Below are 14644 nucleotides of genomic sequence, written 5' to 3'. Positions count from 1 at the left end.
AAACATAGTGCTTTAAAAAAAAAAAAAAAAGTTATTTGTTAGTTTTTAAGGCTGTCCCATAAGCAGGTTTACTTGAAAAAATGATCAATGATTAATGGAAAGGACAGGGGTTCCATCAATTGATACTGCATAGAACTACAGCCTGAGCCAGCTGTCTGATAACACAGCAATTATTGAAGAGCAGGAGCTAGCAAGCACCCTCTACTTTGCAGTAATAAGCTGGTGGCAATTATAAAGCACTTAAAACCAATTAAACCTTTCCATAATGCTTTTTTAGTATAAGTGCAGTTTACCCGATTGAACGTAGACAGCAAAGCTGCAGTGGGGAAAGATTCATATCACCTAACTGTATAAATTTCTGTGGTATTAACATTTCCACCTGAGCTTGTCACCTTCAGATACCTTTCTACCTTTTTAGAATGTCTGTGTGTTTCAAACATTTAGCTCACCCCATAAATTTAGGGATGCAAGCCAATCCTTCGTTGTTCAAATTTAACAAATCGAAATGCGGAACCAGGAGGAAGGACGAGAATCTTCATGATGTTATTTATTTGCCATTAGAATTAAACTCCATGATAAAAGATTTCTAAAGAAAAAATTAAGGAGAAAACCTTTTTGAATTGCAGCTACTATTTCCATTCTAAATGTTTTATCTCTCAGATAAGTTACAAAACTAATTTTTTTATGTTATACTAGCATTTGTTTGTCAACACTTAAAAAAGAAAAGAAAGTTATATTCATGACTGTAAATCCCTATAGATTATACTTTTCCTTTCACTTACCAGGATAAAACCTATGCTTTGGTTTGGTCTCATATAAGACTTTGAAGACTCTAAAGCCTTAGTAGGCCACTGGTTGAGAGGAAAAGCATATATATACAGGAATTGTCCAAGGCACTTTCACAAAAATCACAAATCTATCTTGCTAAGATGTTATTATCCAAAGACAGGATACAGTTACATGCAGTGAACAAAAAACTACGAGAAGAAACAATGCCAGGATTTATTTATTTTTAAGAACCAGAGGATGTTGAAAATGTAATAGAAAGGATGGTGATTTTTGCTAAGTGCTTGCCCCAGAAAACAGAAGGGCAAATTATAGGTAAGTGCACTGATTAGTGCTGCAGGAAGAGAAGCTTAGATAAAATCAGAGGAGAGGTACAAGGCAAAATTGGAATAGAGATGCAATCCTTCAAATTTTTCTGTTTACTGGTAAGTACTTTTACGATCCTAGATGCAGGCTGTTCGCTGGTGATAAAATAATGCTCATAGACAGAAGGAAAATCTGGCTAAAAAGTGAACAAGTGAGTCTCGAGATAAGGAGCTCCTTTGGCTGGAAAAGGGACTTGCAGTGTTCCTCTAGTTCTTTGGTGATAACATCTCAATATCTAGTCTAATTTTAAACACTTAAAACTCTGTATCTTCAGACATTTCTCTTCAACAGTATAGATTAATTTTTAATTTTTTTTTTTTTAAATGATCAAGGCTTCTGTAGCTCTGGGGCAGTTCTGGGCCATCCTCCCTCCATTCCTGTGATCACCACACAGCTCAGCTTTCTTCAGTTTCTTCTGCTGAGCTTTTCTCTTTTCTTGTGAAAACAGCAGAGAACTGAGACCCCTTTTTTGCTCCCATTCTCTTAACTAGCTCACGAGTGGCACTTAAACTCTGTCACGACACACCTATGCTTTATAATTATTCACCCATTTTGAAGTAGTTACCAAACATCCAGACATCATTATTACAGGTAAGAGGACACAAAATGGCATATTCTATTTTTTTTTCCTGTTTTTATTTGCTTACTCAAATAAGAAAATAAGGTGAAAAGTCTTCTAGAAATGTCACAGTACTGAAAGCTAACTTACTGGGAGGGGTTTTTAACAGGGCATCCTGTATTTGAAGGGTGCACTGCAAGGAAATTGAAATTCCTAATTGCTAATTAGTTAGGAAAACAGGTAAATGAGGTGAACTTTTGTTTGTTCTTCTCTCATTCTTGCTTCATTTTTAGAAAACAAGTTTTAGGGTTGTAGTTTGTTTTTGAATGGACATTTGAAATCTTTGTGTTATTCTCACTCATTTGGTTTAATTCTTTCATCATAAATGAATGCAATTTTCATGGTGTATGCTGCTGACATGGTGAGGTATTACCTGTTTTCTGGGCAGCAGATGGACAGATGAAAGAGGAAGATTTTTATTTTCTTGCAAATATCTTGTTTAATGGGGTCAATGTTGCAAGTCTGTAGAAAAACAGGAAGGTGGAAATGATTGTCGGAAGGATCATGCATTCTTGCTCTGCAACTAAAAAGTAGGTAATCCCTACTTTTTGTCTTTCCTAATTTATGCCTATGAGGTAGTCTAACAGAGTGGGAAAATGCTATTCCTGCTGAGCAGCCTAGTGCTTATTTTCTCTCTGCATCATATCTCCTGAGGATGCCTCCTATGCTGCAGCATGGAAGACGTTATTCTTAGGAATGGATGTCCTCAGGTCCCCACTCCCCCAAAACATATTGCAATATTGTTAAAAAGCACAGACGCTTGGTAGTACATGTAGACACAGTCCCAGACCTTGACACAAGGGCTAAATGACTCGAAGTAGCTTGGGGTGGGAAGTGTTTATAAGACTGATAAGTAGGGAGAAACATACACCTGGGAAGCAAAATAGCTGACATGGTTGCAAGTGCTGTTAGTTCTATATATTTCGGTGCACCACTACCTCCAGCTTTCCTTCTGTTTTGTGTGTGTATTTAACCGTGTGTTTAGTAGTGGCACTAACCAGTGAAATATGTATATTGTTTTTGTGTTAGTTTGTGCGTAAAACTCGATGTTAATTTTTCCTAAAATAATGACTGATGTGTGTAAAGTTTCAGTAATCTTGAAGGCGAGTTTGTGCTTAATCATGCTTTGTATGGGAAGAGAACTATCTAATGTTACTGAATTTCTTTTCCTCATTAAACAGGAGTTGAGTTTATTAGCATACATCGTATTAGCTATCTAATAAGTGCAGGTAATACTGCTTATTTAATTAGAAGCTTCACTTCTAACAAGATGGTTTTAAGTATTAATTTTGATAGATGCTTTAGGGTGCAGTTCTGAAAATATAAAATACTTAAACCTAAAGGTGAACTATAATGACTTATATGAGCTATACCTAGTTGCTGGACTTCAGGGTTCAGTGAGGTTTCACCGTGTAGATAGTTTGAAGATTGAAATGTGTTATAAATATTCTTCTTCAAAAGTAAGTCTTTATAATTTCTTGAAGTCCTAACCTTACTTTGTAGGATGTTGCAACTTGTACGTCACATTTGAAAGTTAATTGGAAGTCCTTAAGTTAATGGGTTTTAAAGCATCAGCCAAACATTTAAGAAAGTTCTTGCAAAGCTGTTTTGATCAATTAGGTAAGCAATTTATCATGTATGGGATTATATATAGGATCCATATATGGGATCCTCTTAGAATCAAAAGATACTAAGAATTTTCCTTTAAAAGCAGTATCCAATTGCTTAGGTTGTACTATATGAAAACTATATTGAAGAACTAGTTAGAGTATCATAAAACACAAATACTTTGGGGATTCTCCCAGTGTTTTTCAGTACAACTATAAATATGGATACATTTCAAGTTGTCATGTTATTTGAGAGACAAACTTGAAAAAGCATCTGGTAGGTATTCTGACAAATGCTATGTAATTGTAAAAGTACATGTAGACATATTTCCTTATATTTTTACTCTTTGATTCATGGAACCTTTTTATTCTTAAAAGTGATGTTTGTGTTCTGGCTTTTCTAGTTGTTCTGTTGAAGTTTTGTGAGCACACAAAAGCTGAATATGGAAAAGTGTAGTTTCTCTTTATTTGCTGCCACTTTTTACCTTTTTTTTTTTATATATATATAGGAAATACATCTCTGGAAGGTGTGATGTGTGGATTTTATTTATTTATTTATTTATTTATTTATTATGATTCTTTAATTGCCTTTGGGCTCAAACCTGTTGTTTCAAAAGTAAAAAAGCTCCAATCACTTTTGAGATCATAGGCTTTTGCACTTCTTTTAGTGGTAATCTACCTATACGTTATACCAATGTAAGAAAGCACATGTGTTTTTTCCTGAGGAAGCATCGTACCATATTTTCTCATTTGGGAATGGGCTCTAGTCCTTGATAAATAAACTGGAAAGCTGAAGGGTGATAAAAGGGTTGGCGGATCCCTTGGCACGGCGTGATGGTGCGAGGGCCTGCGCTGACGGTGTCCTGGGGAGCGAGGGAGGAGGCCGGCTTGTCGGCGGCCATCTGGCAGGAATCCGGGCTGCTGCTCCGGCCTCCCTCTTCCCAGGCCGGCTGTCTGGAGGAACGGTTGGATGGAAATGGCTTGAGGAACATACGGGCTGAGGATTGCTTCTGCCCCGGGAAGAGGGGAGCGAGGGCGATGGGGGAAGCGGAGGTGCAGCCGGTCAGCCGGAGGCACCGCGTGGGTGGGCTGCGTGAGGGGTTGGTGGTCGTGGGCCTCAGCTGGCAGCAGGCACCTCTCCAAAACCTGCATCTGAAAGAAAGGGAGCTTTCAGAGACTGCGTGCGGAGGGAGTGGGGAAGTAGGGGAAGAAACGTGCCCTCGTCCTGGTCTTGGCAGCGTCCGAGGGCGTTTGTATGGAGCTGAAAGCGCGAGTGAAGCTTGGGCGATGGAGACGTGAGGAGGAAGGGACTCTGGTCGCTGACGCTGACGCAGGCACGTCGTTGTTAATTCTGGGGAGAAGGATGTTTATCAACGGGCCAAATGCCGCATCTGCGGCTCCACACCAAGACGTTGCATCCAAAATGCCATATCCAAAGATAACGACTGTAGAAGCGATCTACTGAAGCAACAACGTGGATGAGCAAATGCAGAATATTCTCCTGGACCAGAGAAGGAAGAAAAATATTTTGAAGAAGTAGTTAAATAATAAAACACGCAAAGAGGCAGGTGACGTCAGCTTGAGAGTGTGCATGCTGTCAGCTCACGTGAATGACGAGCTGACGTGACTACTGAGTGATAGGTGTTCCTCAAGCCAACATAAATGCAGCTGAGAACAGGTTGCCATCTTGTGATGGCACCGTCCTCGTTTGAAAACAGGATGTGAGGAAATACAGAGTTTTTGCTCTAGAAGTATCTCTCTGGAAGGCGTTTTCCTGGTTCAGTGATCAGGTCAGTTTGCATTACTCTTGAATCCACTGCCGTTGTTATCTAATGCACGCAGTAAATGGTTGGGACTAATACTTTTCTCAGCTAAGCCAGGCTGAGTACTCTTCTCTCCTGCTGGTGGCTCTGTGTCCAGGTCTCCTCCTTTCTGTGCCACCGTCACCTGGCTTTGGAGCAGGCAACGGAGGAAACTCGCATTCACCGAAATTCCAGTCAGTTCTGTGTATTCAAAGTAAGAATGTACAAGGGGAGCAGGGGAGCCACACAGAAAAAGCTGATTTCTGATAGAGTAATCGGAGTCTTTCCTGATGCGTTACACAGTTCTGGGGGACTGCTCTGAGGGACTCTGCCAGCAGTACTCATTTGGTTCACACATTTACTCCAGTCTTGCTCAATGCACAAGATATATTAAAATTGGTGCAAGATTAACCAGCAGCTCAGCAAACTGTGTTTTTCATACAGTCACAGCAACTGTGCCATTAAGTAACTTTTAAGGAAAGCAGCGTACAGATTTTTTTTTTTAACCTTTTTTATGCTACCACTATTTGCTTTGAGTAAATTCAGTGAAATGTATTTCCCCAACATAAGGCAGACTACTTGAACTCCTGTTTAAAACTTATTGATGAGTTAGTGTCTCAGACTCCTATGTGCAGTAGGCTACTACCATCCATTCCTTGGCTAAGATGATGGCAGTATAGAAAGAAAATAGTTGCTAGCAGTATCACAGGTAGTCTCTTGTACACAGGGAAGAGAATCTGGGCTTTCTAAGAAGATTCAACCCTGACAAGGATTTTCCCTTAATCCTCATGTTTCAGATAGATAGCTCAAACAGATTACTTGGATACTGAAATGGGTAGGCTTAAAGTACCAGTTATCTCTGATTGCTGGAATCTCTTTCTGGGAAGCATTTGGGAGGACAGCGGTTGTTTTGGTTTTAAAACCAGAATTTTCAGATTAACCCTGGAAAAACCTTTTATGGTGCAGGCTCTGGGTGATGCAAGCTGTTACTAAGTGGGAGATTTATGGTTTGACTTTCAGCTACCATTTCAAAGCACAGAGAAAGCATACTAACAATAGCCTGTTAAACAACTAATAGTTTTTAATGAAAATAAATAAGCTTGAAATGGTTATTGTCTGAATATTATTTAATTCACAGTCTGGCATGTCCACATCCACAGCATGTGACAGCAGCCCTATCATCAGCCCAGATTTGGGCTCATCTTGGGAGGCACAGACTAGGATAACAAAGAGTATCTGAGTCACAAAAAGCTTGTGGGTATCGTGAAAAGTAGTCTGAACTGCAGGTGTCAATTTAAATTGCCATAAATCCCTGTCATTCTGATTTAAAATTGTTTTAATCCATTCTAACTTTATGCCTTTAGATGAAATTAATTTTGCCCAAGTAGTCTCTTATAGTCAAGCTTTAAGATAAAGGTTGTAAATATGTCACTTAAAGGAGCATGAAAATAAGAAACCCAGTTCACCCCAGCCCCCGAAACATGAAAGAGTAGCTTTAATGTTTTCACAAACAGGTATGCATAGTTATGAATTCACATTAATGCTATTCATAAATGTAAGAGACCAATGATTTCCAGGGAACCATACTTTCCAGAGCTAAACAGCATTTTGCTTGAAATATGACTGATACTAAGCATTAGGACACTTAAAAATTATATCATTGCTAATAAAAGCTATTTTTAAAGCTTTAATTTTAAAAGTACACGATTGCTAAAGTCTTTTTTTTTTTAAGAAAAGGCTTTATCTTACAAAGATACATTTTAAGTGTTTTTTTCTAAAACCTGCACAATATAACACTGTGATTTCCCCTCCTATGAAACCCGTGCATACCATATATATTTTAATGACTTGTTTTTGATGCCCTAAGTCAGGTTTTACTGGTGACTTTGCAATACTCATTTTGCTTACATGGGCAAACATACTTTTATGTGCATATGAATGCACCGCTGATTAGTATTGATTTTTCTCTTCCTTGTTATTTATCATGACTGAATGTGGAGAAATTTTTGGAGGCTTCCCCCCTAATTTTCTTGGTGAGCTATTCTAGAGCACAAAAAAACCCCCAACCTCTACAGACCATCCTATAAATGTACATAATATATGACCTAGTGCTCATTAACGTACCTCCCTCTGAGAGGGGTTTTTTCAACATCTCAGAAACAAGAACATATTTTGAATTGTTATTATATGCATTTGATGAGCATTTAATTCAAGACTTCTTGAAGTTCAAATCTTGTATTACACGAATCAGCTAACTTCATTAGTATATTAAAATCTCAAGCATCTGTTTAGGAACTTATTTCTCAATAAATCTGACTGTATCTTTATCTGGAATATCAATATTCAAAAGCCTTGCTACATTCTTAACTTGCTGATTGCATCTTTTCCTTACAGAAAATCAATTACTCTTACCTACAGTAGCAGAATTTTAAAAAGATATAATGAAAGCTTGAATTTCATTCTCCAATTTAACTTCTGGATGCTGTGTGTGTACCTCTCTTCTGCGCCCCTTGTTTAAATTCCCTTTGGGCTTCAGATAAGGTCATCAGTGTGCTGCCTTATTCCAAAAAGGTGGACACGAGAAGGTTCTTCTTTCTCTGAGACCTCTCGTATCAACCCTTACAACTGTTATGCAGAGAGTATTGCAGCTCTTGTTTGTGTACACTTTGCTCTATTGATTAGCTTACATAGCAGTAAAACCACAGTATTGTGAATTTCTATGAATGGAGAGATATTAGTAAAATGAATGAATGCAGAAGTGTTTGGTACATTTTTTTTCTGATGGTTTATAATGTATCTAGGTGAAGGAAGGTAAATCCCTGTGTAGATAGTCGTATTTTATTTGAAGGGTTTATCTTAATCCACTACCTGGTAATGAAAAAGGATGGTAACAACCCTATGCCTTAAATCTGTCTGGCGTTGTAGTTTTGTCTGCACATGTTCTGGTGGATCTATCTACCTTCAGTGCAGAGCTTTTAATGGTAATTATTAATCATAAATTGGCATAGCTTGCAGTTTTCCACCTGATAATTGTGCAAAAGCCTTTTCTTATATTTCTGAATAGGCAATTTCATCCAGAGTGTGAGGGTTTTTAAAGAGTTTGTCTTTGCTCTCAAACTATATATAGAACATGACCTTACTCAAGTTTTCTGATGAGACATCCCCAGTGAGGTTAGATTTTCCTGTGATCAACTGAATGTGACTTGATTCTACATTTATTGCTTACACAGTTTGTGATTAGCATCATACTAGCCCAGCCTGTGTTCTGAGTGCTACTGAAGGTAATGGCAGCAGTTGCTCATCTCTGCTCCTGTCACCTGCCATCCAAAGGTTACTTTTTTCAAGTAAAGGCAAATTTAAGAATTTGAGAAAGAGTATTGTAAGAATTAGCCTGTTAATCAAAAGCCAAACCTGTTATCCAATATCAGTAGAAAAGCAATGGCAAAAAATAGGAATATTTTTGAAATAGGAAATGTCTAGGAATATTATTCAGATGAAGCTATTCTGTTTTTCTGAACTTCTTATTTTATTTATCAGCATGCTGCATAATTTGTATATTACACTTTATGATATTATTCTGAGCATTAGCCACACAGCAGGACATACTCCAAATCTTCTAAAGACGGGAAGTAAAGATTAGCAAGGGAAGTGTCAGACCGCTGAAATATTACAGTCTTTAGTAATGCATCACAAAATATGCCCTTATCAGACAATAAGTGACTAGGATGCTAATATGTTTCTTTCAGCTTAGTATGTGAGACTAAGTCTTGTTTTGGGAGAGCAAAACATTTTATAACATTTATTACATGGGGTGAGGTCTTACTGAAAAGTCTTGCCTTTAGGATTTTTGTAAAATACAGTTTGTGTTCCACTGTGTTGCAAGTTTCAGTGCAGGCAAGATGTCATATCATCTATCTTTTGTAATAAAATGTGCTATGTAAGAGATATTGTCACAATGCAAAATAGCTTAGATAAAGTGCTGAGCTGTTTTTTTTTTTTAACTGATATGGAAGTTATCTCAATATTTCTTCTTAAGGAAAAAAGAGAAGTTGGGTAGCAAGAGAAAATGGGATCTTTCCTTTCTAGAAAATGCTGTGACACCATAAATGCCTCAGTGTTTAGCTGTTTGTAGATGCATACAGAGAGAGTTATCCTAAAAATGTTCTGTAAGACAGAAGCCACCTTCTGGATGGAGTAGTTGAAACACAGAGGAAGTGACAAATTTGCTGAGGGATGTCAGATGTCCTCGAATAAAAATACTCTGGTTAAGAGTTTATCCTTTCTGCTTCTCATACACACACACAAAAAAAAAGAGTAACAAAATGAACATGCACATCATAGTTAATGTGTAATATGTTACCTTAACAGTTGAAGTGAGATGCATTATTGATACCAATTCTTGTGTTCAGTAGATGGTCACTAGATGGCATTCTTTGGGTATAAAATTTAAAGGGAAAATAATCTGTAATGTTTAATTTGTATTCAGCTGCATTTCAGTCCACTGTTTTTTCTGCCTGAATATAAAAACTTAAGAAAGGACATGTTAGGGCAGTAGGAGAGAGGAGGGAAGGAAGCATTTTACTATATTTTGTTGTTTCAGAGTCGGCACTTTCTAAGCAATGTAGTTTATCTTGCACTTTTAATAATATTGTGTAAACATTTTTGAATACTTTTCTATTTAGTTTATATGGAAATATGTTTTTAGATTATAGATTAATACACATCTATGAATCTGTTATGTGTTTTGCTCACACTCCTTAGAGATGATCATCAATCACTGTGAAATGTTCTAGATAAGATCACATCTTCAAAGCACTTAAAACTGAAAGCAACTAATCAATAACACCAGCTCTCTTTGTGGAGTAGAACTGCAGGAAAACTCCCGTAATCAGAGGATGAGTGCAGATACTTACTCATATTGTCTCTTTTAGGGCTGGGACAAATTGTGCATGTAATACTATGATAACCTGCCTCTCAGAAGCCGATCCGAAATTCCATTTAGACCTCAGGACCATTTCTTGATAAAACCTGTGGCTAAACTATCCCAGTACTGCAGAATGTATGGAGTAATTAAAAGTATATTGTTCTAGTAAAAGCTCTAAGTACTACATGTATAAGGCTACATGGCAGTTGCCTTACCTCAGTCAGTGCCATATTTTAGGATGAATAAAAGCAGTCATCGTTGATTTCCTAGCTGTGTTTCAGCTCTGACTCATCTATTTTGTTCTAATTCAAAATGAGAGATGAAGTATCTCAAGTGGCTATAAACACTGTTCTGTGAGTGCCATTGAGTAACAGCAGTTTATTGCGGACAGCATTCTCTGCGCTCATTTGCCGGCTGGTTTTATTGCCTCGGTGGCACAGAGGAAAGGGCTTGCTAAGGTGGAACACTCTGGTTTTCATGCTGTCTGTGCTACCTGAATTTTGCAGTATAATTGGTAAGATTTAGGTTATCCAGCTTGTTTCAGATATAAGATTATTAATTTGCTGGCTTTCTCTGGGCTAATCTCTAACATGCCTTCATCACAGCTGAGGAACCTTATAGTTTTGAACCAGTTACTAGCAAGAATTTCCAGTTTAATACCAAAATAACTTCTGCAGCAAAGAAAAATGATGTTCAGCACTGTGATCCTTACAAATGTATATACCTTTTTGTGTCTTTATGTATAAACAAGAAAAAGTAAAAGCTGTTATCAAAATTCTCATTATTTGAAGGTAATGTTAATCTCTTTCCTAATAACATAAAGGTGAGGGTAACTCAGTAGGTGGCAGTCCTCTTAAGCCAAAGAAGAAACAGTGTGAGCATGAGGGACTGGGATTTGAATGGATTAAACAGTTTATTAAATATTTCCTTGTCATCTAAAGTCAGTATAGATTGCATCTCTTATTTACAGTCCTCCTAGCTATTGATGGTTTCTTTTTTGTATCTTGAGCTGTTCTGTAAAATTGTGATAATAACCCTCTAAATGTATTTGAGGAGCTATGCTGTACAAAATGAGAAAAAAAAATTTAGGTGAGTTTCTGTATTTTTCTTCCTAATTTGTCAATATTTGAGCTTAATTCCTAAGTACTATTTTATACCCTTCTCTGAAGACAAATTCTTCCTAGACATGATTGTAACAGTTCTAATACATCAGTGCTTGGCATTCTCGTGACCAAGCAGTATATTTCCTGTAGCTCTTCCCATATCTGTGGTTTATCACTTCATCTGGCCAAAAGGCACTTACGTCTTACTGGTTTCCAGTAGCAGCTGCCTTTCCCGGGTCCTACCATCTGTCTCTTGCTCCCGCTTACTCTCCTCTCCTACCTAGTCTGTTCAGACCTTCAGGCTCTTCTCACAGCATTATTCTCCAAAAAGCTTGCCTGTGTAGCTATAGCTTGTATTTTTTTTTTTCTTTTCTTGCTTCACACACAAAAAGGAAGCTCTGTCATTCACATGTTACCCAGTGTTTTCATCTAATTTTTTTATCAGATAATCCTTAGAACAGGAATCAGTGTTCTCCTCTCCCAAGTAAATGGCCCGTGCTTCTAAACAACATCTCCTCTTGCACACTTCCCAGTGGCTAAATGCTTGGTATACGGTCTCAGCTCAGTAGCAGAAATGAATGCTTCTCCCTGTTTCACTTTCAGCCTGTGGCAAAGGTGCCCTCTCATGGGTTTGTATCGATGATGCTGTAGTATCTATTAAACAAATTGTTTCCTTCAGGCTAGTCCTCATCATCTGCAGTGTGAGGGACCTCCCTTTGCTTCAGTCCTCTTTGTTGCTAAGGGAGAGACTAGATACTTTTTTTTATCTTACCTACGTGATAGATTTGTGTCCCCAGCAGTATGCAAACTGTTTGAAAACTAATAACACAAAAATACACTCATTTAAAAAAAATAAGCCAAAGCTTTACTGGTATAAAACAGCGTGTGTTCTAAACATGTTAAATATAATTCATACTGCCTTCATCCCACTGTGTGCTTGCTTCACTCCCAGTCCCTTTCAAGTAGGCTACAATCACTCCTCCTCTGCATGAAAGGAGTGCACTCATAAAACAGATGTCTTAAAATAAAGCCAAAGGAGTTGCTTATTTTCCTGTAACACAGAAGATGTGGGTGTTAGAGGCAAAAAGCTCTGATAACTTGCTTAAGCTGCTTAAACAGTGTCGGTGGCGACATGGGAAGATCAGGTATGAGCAGGTCGGAGGGAGGTTTTGATAATATTTGGGGAAGTTTGGCAGTGAACCCGTCTTGTCCTTCTCCCACGTGCTTGGCCAGCTGTAGGGTGTGGGAAAAAAATGTGGCAAAAATACAAATATTGCCTGGAGGTCACTGAAAATGAGACCAAAGGGTCACTGGATGATGTCTGAGGGAGATGAATAAATGTTAAAGGGAGACCATGTGGATGGTATAAAAGTGAAAATTCACATAAACTTTGGGTTCTTGATCCACTATCTGCCTGCGTGTTGCTGCAGTTGTTTTCAATAGTTTATGCGTGGGGGTGTGTGAGGGGGATTGTTTGTTTTTACCAGCTATAGATGGTACATGGGTGATATATCATGGAAGAGGTAATCAGAGAAAACTGTTGTGTCCTGTGAGGCACTCAGTAGGAGTAAATGAACAATGAGTTATTAAGTAGGATCCTTCCTAATCCTCCATAGATTGCTATACTGCTTATTTGTGTTTTTTTTTAAATATGGACAATATGGCATAGTTGTGAGCCTTTCTGTTGGGAGCAGGGAAGCAGGGAAAAAACTGAACTGTAAACCAGAAATGTTGCCTTGCCAAGATTTAGATAGATCTTGGAGTGACTGTTGCCTGATCATCAGGCTACGGCTCTTGTATTGTTGGTTCTGCATCAGTGGGGTCTGAATTCCTGCAGGCATCATCTTCTGGAATGAATTTTTCTTCTTTTTTCATTAATTTAAGTTCTGATTTTTCTAACTCTGTGAGTAGAAGCGACTGTTTCCTGTTTTCTTGAGCTGCAAAGCGGGGACCTAGGAGAGGAATACATGGTTTCTCATTTGAAAACTACTCCAACCGTTGTGATGTTACAACTTAAAAATGATTAAGGTATACAGGGAATAGTTAAGGAAGGAAAAATGTATATATTAGGGGAATATTTAGTTGTGTTCCTTAAACTTGTGATAGATATCTGTGTATATTCATTTTACCTGAGAAAATTCCCTTTAAAAAAAAATAAAAATCATGCCATACAGGTAGCCCTCTTCAGGGTGGGTCTCTTGTGCCTTTTAATCCATCGTACAGGATTAGAGGTTGGTTTTGTGTGGCAAAGATGCTGTCTGTATTGTAGTTGTCTAACATAAATAGTTACATGTTATTTTTGGTAGTCTTGTCCACTAGTAATAAATATGCTTTTTATAAAGAATAGCATTCCATTACTTTGCATAATTTACTGGAAATATAATTAGCGAATTAGGAATAATTAAATGAAAAGAGAGTGGTTGATGGTTCTTTAATCTTTTTATATGCAACATAAATGCCAAAGTAAAATATGCAATACTAATAGCTACTTAATGATCATGCAAGATATTATGCAGTGGGAAAATAACTCTGCAAATGAATAACTGGTACAGAAAACTTTAAAAAAACATGTGAGAAAGCGACATAAGTTTTTACTGTGTGAAACTATAAAATAGATTGAAGTGTGATATAATCTTATCACTACTGTGCTCAACGGAGCAGAAATAACACAAAGTCACCTACTATTATCTTGATGAATGTCTTTGAAATCTTTGGTGATCAAAGGCATAATTTGGGGCTTCCCAGTGTCCACAGCTTTGCTCTCGATAAGAGAAGAAATCAGATTCTGGGGTTCTTTGTCCCTGGCTGCAGCTACAAATTGCACAGCTGAATAAATCTTTAGACAAATTCCGTTTCCAAATAGCTGCACGCATACGATAGTGAATGAAGATTTGAGCATGTATTCAGTCTTTGCAAGAAAACTATGCCTATTATCTTAATAATAGTCACACCTCAAAGGTATGAAGAGTATAAATAGGAAACTTCTTTTATACAAGGATCGATCCTCAGAGGGAAATAAAGGCAATTTTTCCCATCTATGACATTGAAGTTTAGGTGTTAGCAAGGTGAGGAGGAATTTGAATTGCCTCCTGGATTCCTGGTCAGAAAATATTCTCATTTTGAGTTGATTTACTGCTACATACCTACAGCAAAACAACAAAATAAACCCCAAACCCTGAAAATTTACTATACACAGTAAAATGAAAAAATCTTATCTAGTTGTCCTTCTTCCTCCTGTACAATACTTGCAGCACTGAGATGTATATGAAGCCTAGTAAGTAGGTTTCAAAAGGTGGTTTATGTCTTACTGGTATACCCAGGGCTAGCACTTGCAAGAAACCTCTGAATCCCGAGCAGGAGTAACGGCCTCAGAGCACTCGGCAGGATGGTGTGTCAAAAGACTCTCTCTTACCTGGCAGCTATTTGCTTTTCACCCT

The 14644-nt window shown here is 37.7% G+C and overlaps 1 protein-coding gene across 10 annotated transcripts in view; it reads left to right on the top strand.

Annotated features, from left to right (window-relative positions):
* The window catches only part of SHANK2 (SH3 and multiple ankyrin repeat domains 2), a 365392-nt gene that overhangs the window by 164681 nt on the left and 186067 nt on the right, over positions 1 to 14644 (top strand). The window lies entirely within an intron of this gene.

This window comes from Harpia harpyja, chromosome 16 (genome assembly GCF_026419915.1).
Source record: "Harpia harpyja isolate bHarHar1 chromosome 16, bHarHar1 primary haplotype, whole genome shotgun sequence".
In the NCBI taxonomy this organism is placed as follows: Eukaryota; Metazoa; Chordata; class Aves; order Accipitriformes; family Accipitridae; genus Harpia; species Harpia harpyja.
The sequence above is the reverse complement of the archived record's forward strand: the minus strand, read 5'-3'. Positions and strand labels throughout refer to the sequence as shown.